Below are 9050 nucleotides of genomic sequence, written 5' to 3' on the forward strand. Positions count from 1 at the left end.
ACCAGGGGGCCCACACCATTCTCACGAGGGTGGGGGGCGCGCTCCCCGCCTAGGGCGCGCCCCCTACCTCGTGGGCCCCCTGGAAACCCTCCGATGCCAACTCCAACTCTATATATTTGCTTTCAGAGAGAAAAAAATCAGAGAGAAGAAATCATCGCGTTTTACGATACGGAGCCGCCGCCAAGCCCTAAAACCTCTCGGGAGGGCTGATCTTTAGTCCATTCGGGGCTCCGGAGAGGGGAATTCGTCGCCGTCGTCATCATCAACCATCCTCCATCACCAATTTCATGATGCTCACCGCCGTGCATGAGTAATTCCATCATAGGCATGCTGGACGGTGATGGGTTGGATGAGATTTATCATGTAATTGAGTTAGTTTTGTTAGGGTTTGATCCCTAGTATCCATTATGTTCTGAGATTGATGTTGCTATGACTTTGCTATGCTTAATGCTTGTCACTAGGGCCCGAGTGCCATGATTTCAGATCTGAACCTATTATGTTTTCATGAATATATGTGAGTTCTTGATCCTATCTTGCAAGTCTATAGTCACCTACTATGTGTTATGATCCGGCAACCCCGAAGTGACAATAATCGGGACCACTCCCGGTGATGACCATAGTTTGAGGAGTTCATGTATTCACTATGTGCTAATGCTTTGTTCCGGTTCTCTATTAAAAGGAGGCCTTAATATCCCTTAGTTTCCAATAGGACCCCGCTGCCACGGGAGGGTAGGACAAAAGATGTCATGCAAGTTCTTTTCCATAAGCACGCATGACTATATACAGAATACATGCCTACATTACATTGATGAATTGGAGCTAGTTCCGTGTCACCCTATGTTATGACTGTTACATGATGAACCGCATCCGGCATAATTATCCATCACTGATCCGGCGCCTACGAGTTTTCCATGTACTGGTTCTCGCTTATTTACTTTCCCGCTGCTACTGTTACAATCACTACAAAATACCAAAAACATTACTTTTGCTGTCTTTACATTTGTTGCCGCTACCGCCACTATCATATTACTTTGCTACTAAACACTTTGCTGCAGATACTAAGTTTCCAGGTGTGGTTGAATTGACAACTCAGCTGCTAATACTTGAGAATATTCTTTGGCTCCCCTTGTGTCGAATAAATAAATTTGGGTTGAATACTCTACCCTCGAAAGCTGTTGCGATCCCCTATACTTGTGGGTTATCAGGACCCCCTACCCGAGATCCGCCGGTTTTGACACTGACAATGCTCCTTCCCCAACAGTATCCATGTCTGTAAGAATAAGTGGCATTTGAAGATCACATCAGCGGGGTGGTTAGGAAATTTCTTCTCAATCATAATTTTGTTACGAGTCGTTCATAGAGCCCACAGTAGCGCCCCTACGTATCGCCAAGCTATTCTAGCGATTGACCCTTTTTGTGTTTTGATCAAAGTGAGCAAGTTGGCTCCCGAAGTCGGATTCCAGTTCGAGTGGAATGCATCCCTAACCGCACTCCAAGCGAACTTGGCAAGGTGGCATTTGAAGAACACATGGTTAGCATCTTCTGCCAGGCCGCAAACCGTGCAAGATCCGTCTGCCGGACCATTGCGTTTAGCTACGTTGTCCGAGGTAGGCAGCCTATTTCTAAACATTTGCCACATGAAGATTTTTATCTTCAGTGGCAAGCCTGCCTTCTATAGTCCCCTAGCTATGTCAGGCGCATTCCCCTCGGTAAGTTTGCTATAGAGAGATTTTACCGAGAAGTGTTTAGAGGTGGTCAAACTCCACTCAATCGAGTCAGCACCCTCGCCAAGTCGAAAGTCACCAACTTTTTGAACCAAGTCGTCCCATGACTCTCGTTCGGTATGTGTAAGGGCCCGCAAGAAATGAATCGCAGGAGGGGAGGAGATCATAGCCTCCCCAACCATGATATTGACATTTGTGGCAAGCTGGTAAAGATTAGGGTGGCTCTGCCAAAGGGGGATGGGTCCCAACCAACAATCCAGCCAAAACCGAGTGGATTGGCCATTGTTAATCTGAAACTTGGCCCCAACCGCAAAAGCGGGCCGGACCGCTTGGATCCCATTCCAAAACAAAGATCCGGTCGGCGAGGCCGTGAAGGGATTCCCATTAGGGAAGTATGTCACTTTTAGTAGTTGCGCCCAGAGTCCCGACTCGTTTTGGGCAAGTCGCCACCACCATTCGGTGTGTAAAGCCACATTCATTAGTTCCGAGTTCGTGATCCCCAACCCACCGAATTTCTTAGGCCTACACACTGCCGCCCATTTAACTAGGTGATATTTACGTTTGATGCCGGTTCCTTCCCAAAAGAACCGAGATCGAGGGGTGTCGAGCCTAGCATGCACACCGTCTGCTAATAAAAACATCCCCATAGTAAAAAGAGGAAGGGAGGAGAGGCTCGAGTTTGTTAGGATTAGTCGGGCAGCAGAGGACATAAATCGGCCACGCCATGGGCTAACTCTATTTGCCACTTTCCCATAATGTGGCTCCCACTCTAGGATAGAAAGTTTCCGGTGCGAGATTGGGAGCCCAAGGTACTTAATTGGAAAGCTCGCTAGCTTACAATTAAGTAGGTTAGCTACTCGCTTGCTTTGTTGGTTGTCCAGCACCATGGTGATGACCTCACTTTTCAGGAAGTTGATTTTAAGTCCAGAAAGGATCTCGAATACGAGTAGCAGAAGCTTAACAGAAGCAATACTATGGTCGTCAAGTTCGAACTGAAGGAAATATGCCCTAGAGGCAATAATAAAGTTGTTATTTATATTTCCTTATATCATGATAAATGTTTATTATTCATGCTAGAATTGTATTAACCGAAAACTTAGTACATGTGTGAACACATAGGCAAACAGAGTGTCCCTAGTATGCCTCTACTAGACTAGATCATTAATAAAAAACGATTAAGTTTCCTGACCATAGACATGTGTTGTAATTTGATGAACGAGATCACATAATTAGAGAATGATGTGATGGACAAGACCCATCCGTTAGCTTAGCATAATGGTCGTTTAGTTTTATTGCTATTGCTTTCTTCATGACTTATACATGTTCCTCTGACTATGAGATTATGCAAGTCCCGAATACCGGAGGAACACCTTGTGTGCTATCTGCTACCTCTTGAGCATGCGTTGGTTTTCCGTTGAAGAGGAAAGGGTGATGCAGCACAATAGCTTAAGTATTTCCCTCAGTTTTTGAGAACGAAGGTATCAATCCAATAAGAGGTAACATGCAAGTCACCTAGTACCTACACAAACAAACAAGAACCTCGCAACCAACGTGATAAAGGGGTTGTCCATCCCTTCAAGGTCACTTACGAAAGTGAGATCTGGTAGAGATAATAAGATAAATATTTTAGGTATTTTTATGGTATAGATTGGAAAATAAATATTGCAAAATAAATGGTAATAGGAATAGCAAGTTGATATGAAAATAATATGATGGAAGATAGACCCGGGGGCCATAGGTTTCACTAGTGGCTTCTCTCAAGATAGCAAATTCTATGATGGGTGAACAAATTACTGTCGAGCAATTGATAGAAAAGTGAATACTTATGAGAATATCTAGGCATGATCATGTATATAGGCATCACGTCCGCGACAAGTAGACCGAAACGATTCTACATTTACTACTATTACTCCACACATCGACCGCTATCCAGCATGCTTCGAGAGTATTAAGTTCATAAGAACAGAGTAACACATTAGGCAAGATGACATGATGTAGAGGGATAAACTCAAGCAATATGATATAAACCCCATCTTTTTATCCTCGACGGCAACAATACAATACGTGCCTTGCTTCCCCTGCTGTCACTGGGAAAGGACACTACAAGATTGAACCCAAAGCTAAGCACTTCTCCCATTGCAAGAAAGATCAATCTAGTAGGCCAAACCAAACTGATAATTAAAAGAGACTTGCAAAGATATTTAAATCATGCATAAAAGATTTCAGAGAAGAATCAAATATTGTTCATAGATAATCTTGATCATAAACCCACAATTCGTCGGATCTCGACAAACACACCGCAAAAAGAATTACATCGAACAGATCTCCAAGAGAATCGAGGAGAACTTTGTATTGAGATCCAAAGAGAGAGAAGAAGCCATCTAGCTAATAACTATGGCCCGGAAGGTCTGTGGTAAACTACTCACACATCATCAGAGAGGCTATGGTGTTGATGAAGAAGCCCTCCGTGATCGATTCCCTCTCAAGTGGAGCGCCGGAAAAGGCCCCAAGATGGGATCTCACGGGTACAGAAGGTTGTGGCGGTGGAAATAGGGTTTCGTGGTGCTGCTGGATGTTTTCGGGGTATATGTGTATATATAGGAGGAAGAAGTACGTCGGTAGAGCTGCGAGGGGCCCATGAGGGTGGGGGGGCGTGCCTACCCCCCTAGGCACGCCCTCCTGCCTCGTGGCTGTTGGGGAACGTAGTAATTTCAAAAAAATTCCTTCGCACACGCAAGATCATGGTGATGGATAGCAACGAGAGGGGAGAGTATCGTCTACGTACCATCGTAGACCGTAAGCGGAAGCATTATGACAACGCGGTTGATGTAGTCGTACGCCTTCACGATCGACCGATCTAGCACCGAAGGTACGACACCTCCGCGATCAGCACACATTCAGCTCGGTGACGTCCCACAAACTCACGATCCAGTAGAGCTTTGAGGGAGAGTTTCGTCAGCACGACGGCGTGATGACGGTGATGATGTGGCTACCAAAACAGGGCTTCGCCTAAGCACCGCTACGATATAACCAAGGTGGATTATGGTGGAGGGGGGCACCGCACACGGCTAAAAGATCAATGATCAACTTGTGTATCTATGGGGTGCCCCCCTCCTCTGTATATATATAGGAGTGGAGGAAGGGGAGGAGGCCGGCCTCCTAGGCGCGCCCCAAGGGGAGTCCTACTCCCACCGGGAGTAGGACTCCAACCCTTCCAAGAGTAGGAGTAGGAGGGAAGGAAGGACGAGAGAAGGGGAAGGAAAAAGGGGGGCGCCGTGCCCCCTTCCTTGTCCAATTCGGACTAGAGAGGGAGGGGGTGCGCGGCCTGCCCTGGCCGCCCCTCCTCTTCTCCACTAAGGCCCATGAGTCCCATTACACTCCCCGGGGGGTTCCGGTAACCCCCCGTACTCTGATATTCATCTGAACTTGCCCGAACCCTTCCAAACTCCAAACATAGTCATCTAATATATCGATCTTTATGTCTCGACCATTTCGAGACTCCTCATCATATCCATGATCATATCCAGGACTCTGAACTACCTTCAGTACATCAAGCGTGCAGACCCTACTGGTTCAAGAACTATGTAGACATGACCGAGACATGTCTTCAGTCAATAACCAATAGCGGAACCTGGATGCTCATATTGGCTCCTACATATTCTACGAAGATCTTTATCAGTCAAACCGCAGTATACATTGTTCCCTTTGTCATCGGTATGTTACTTGCCAGAGATTCGATCATCGGTATCTCAATACCCTTTTCAATCTCATTACTGGCAAGTCTCTTTACTTGTTCCGTAATGCTACATCCCGTAACTAACTCATTAGCTACATTGCTTGCAAGGCTTATGGTGATGTACATTACCGAGAGGGCCCAGAGATACCTCTCCGACAATCGGAGTGACAAATCCTAATATTGATCCATGTCAACTCAACAAACACCATCGGAGACACCTATAGAGCACCTTTATAATCACCCAGTTACGTTGTGACGTTTGGTAGCACACAAAGTGTTCCTCCGGTATTCGGGAGTTGCATGATTTCATAGTCATAGGAACATGTATAGTTATGGATAAAGCAATAGCAACAAACTAAACGATCATCATGCTAAGCTAACAGATGGGTCAAGTCAATCACATCATTCTCTAATGATGTGACCCCGTTAATCACATGACGACTCATGTCCATGGTTAGGAAACATAACCATCATTGATTCAACGAGCTAGTCAAGTAGAGGCAAACCAGTGACACTTTGTTTGTCTATGTATTCACACATGTACTATGTTTTCGGTTAATACAATTCTAGCATGAATAATAAACATTTATCATGATATAACGAAATATAAATAGCAACTTTATTATTGCCTCTAGGGCATATTTCCTTCAATGGCCTCCTCGCTTATTTCTTGACGTCCACTCCAAGTTTCCTGGATCATATTTGTTCCAAAAATAACTCTCCCAGAGGTTTCATTCCGTTTGGATTCCGTTTGATATTCCTTTTCTGCAAAACACTGAAATAGGCAAAAAACAGCAATTTGCACTGGGCCTTTGGTTAGTAGGTTAGTCCCAAAAATAATATAAAAAGGTAAATTAAAGCCCATTAAACATCCAAAATAGATAATATAATAGCATGGAACAATAAAAAATTATAGATACGTTGGAGAGTATCAAGCATCCCCAAGCTTAATTCCTGCTCGTCCTCGAGTAGGTAAATGATAAAAACAAATTTTTTGATATGGAATGATACCTAGCATAATTCTCAATGTAAATTTCTTTATTGTGGCATGAATGTTCAGATCTGAAAGATTCAAGACAAAAGTTTAATATTGACATAAAATAATAATACTTCAAGCATACTAACAAAGCAATCATGTCTTCTCAAAATAACATGACCAAAAAAAGTTATCCCTACAAAATCATATAATCTGGCTATGCTCCATCTTCACCACACAAAGTATTTAAATCATGCACAACCCCGATGACAAGCCAAGCAATTGTTTCATACTTTTGATGTTCTCAATTTTTTTGAATCTTCACGCAATATATGAGCGTGAGCCATGGACATAGCACTATAGGTGGAATAGAATGGTGGTTGTGGAGAAGACAAAAGGAGAAGATAGTCTCACATCAACTAGGCGTATCAACGAGCTATGGAGATTCCCATCAGTAGATACCAATGTGAGTGAGTAGGGATTGCCATGCAACGGATGCACTAGAGCTATAAGTGTATGAAAGCTCAAACAGAACTAAGTGGGTGTGCATCCAACTCGCTTGCTCACGAAGACGTAGGGCATTTTGAGGAAGCCCATCATTGTAATATACAAGCCAAGTTCTATAATGTATAATTCCCACTAGTATATGAAAGTGACAACATATGAGACTCTCTATCATGAAGATCATGGTGCTACTTTGAAGCACAAGTGTGGTAAAAGGATAGCAGCATTGTCCCTTCTCTCTTTTTCTCTCATTTTTTGGGCCTTCTCTTTTTTATGGCCTTTCTCTTTTGTCCCTTTTTGTATTTTCGTCCAGAGTCTCATCCTGACTTGTGGGGGAATCATAGTCTCCATCATCCTTTCCTCACTTGGGACAATGCTCTAATAATGATGATCATCACACTTTTATTTACTTACAATTGAAAAATTACAACTCGATACTAGAACAAAATATGACTCTATGTGGTTGCCTCCGGCGGTGTACCGGGATGTGCAATGAATCAAGAGTGACATGTATGAAGGAATTATGAATGTGGCTTTGCCACAAATACGATGTCAACTACATGATCATGCAAAGCAATATGACAATGATGAAGTGTGTCATAACAAACCGAACGGTGGTAAGTTGCATGATAGTATATCTCGGAATGACTATGGAAATGCCATAATAGGTAGGTGTGGTGGCTGTTTTGAGGAAGGTATAAGGTGAGTGTATGGTACCGGCGAGAGTTGCACGGTACTAGCGAGGCTAGCAATGGTGGAAGGGTGAGAGTGCGCATGATCCATGGACTCAACATTAGTCATAAGAACTGACATACTTATTGCAAAAATCTATTAGTTATCGAAACAAAGTACTATGGTCATGCTCCTAGGGGATAAATTGGTAGGAAAATACCATCACTCATCCCCGACCGCCACTCATAACAAAGATAATCAATGAATAAATCATGCGCTGACTTCATCACATAACGGTTCACCATACGTGCATGCTATGGAATCACAAACTTTAACACAAGTATCTCTCAAATTCACAACTACTCAACTAGTATGACTATAATATCACCATATTCATGTCTCAAAACAATCATCAAGTATCAAACTTCTCATAGTATTCAATGCACTTTTTATGATAGTTTTTATTTTACCCATCTTGGATGCCTATCATATTAGGACTAATTTTATAGCCAAAGCAAATTACCATTCTGTTCTATAAGACTCTAAAAATTATATAAGTGAAGCATGAGAGATCAATAATTTCTATAAAATAAAACCACCACCGTGCTCTAAAAAGATATAAGTGAAGCACTAGAGCAAAATTATCTAGCTCAAAAGATATAAGTGAAGCACATAGAGTATTCTAACAAATTCCGATTCATGTGTGTCTCTCCCAAAAGGTGTGTACAGAAAGGATGATTGTGGTAAACTGAAAAGCAAAGAATAAAATCATACAAGATGCTACAAGCAAAACACATATCATGTGGTGAATAAAAATATAGCCTCAAGTAAAGTTACCGATAGACGAAGACGAAAGAGGGGATGCGTTCCACGGCATCCCCAAGCTTAGGCTTTTGGTTGTCCTTTAATTTTACCTTGAGGTGCCTTGGGCATCCCCAATATTAGTCTCTTGCCACTCCTTATTCCAAAATCCATCAAATCTTTACCCAAAACTTGAAAACTTCACAACACAAAACTCAACAGAAAATCTCATGAGCTCCGTTAGTATAAGAAAACAAACCACCACTTCAAGGTAATGTAGTCAACTCATTATTTATTTATATTGTTGTTAAAACTACTGTATTCCAACTTCTCTATGGTTCATACTCCCCGATACTAGCCATAGATTCATCAAAATAAGCAAACAACACACGAAAAACAGAATCTGTCAAAAACAGAACAGCATGTAGTAATCTGTAGGTTTAGAATACTTATTTAACCCCAAAAATTCTGAAATAAATTGGTGGACGTGAGTAATTTGTCTATTAATCATCTTCAAAAAGAATCAACCTAATCGCGCTCTCCATTAAAAATGGCAGCAAATCTCGTGAGCGCTAAAGTTTCTGTTTTTTACAGCAAGATCACAAAGACTTCCCCCATGTCTTCCCAAAGGTTCTAC

The sequence above is a fragment of the Triticum urartu genome, chromosome 3, assembly GCF_003073215.2.
Source record: "Triticum urartu cultivar G1812 chromosome 3, Tu2.1, whole genome shotgun sequence".
Taxonomy (NCBI): domain Eukaryota; kingdom Viridiplantae; phylum Streptophyta; class Magnoliopsida; order Poales; family Poaceae; genus Triticum; species Triticum urartu.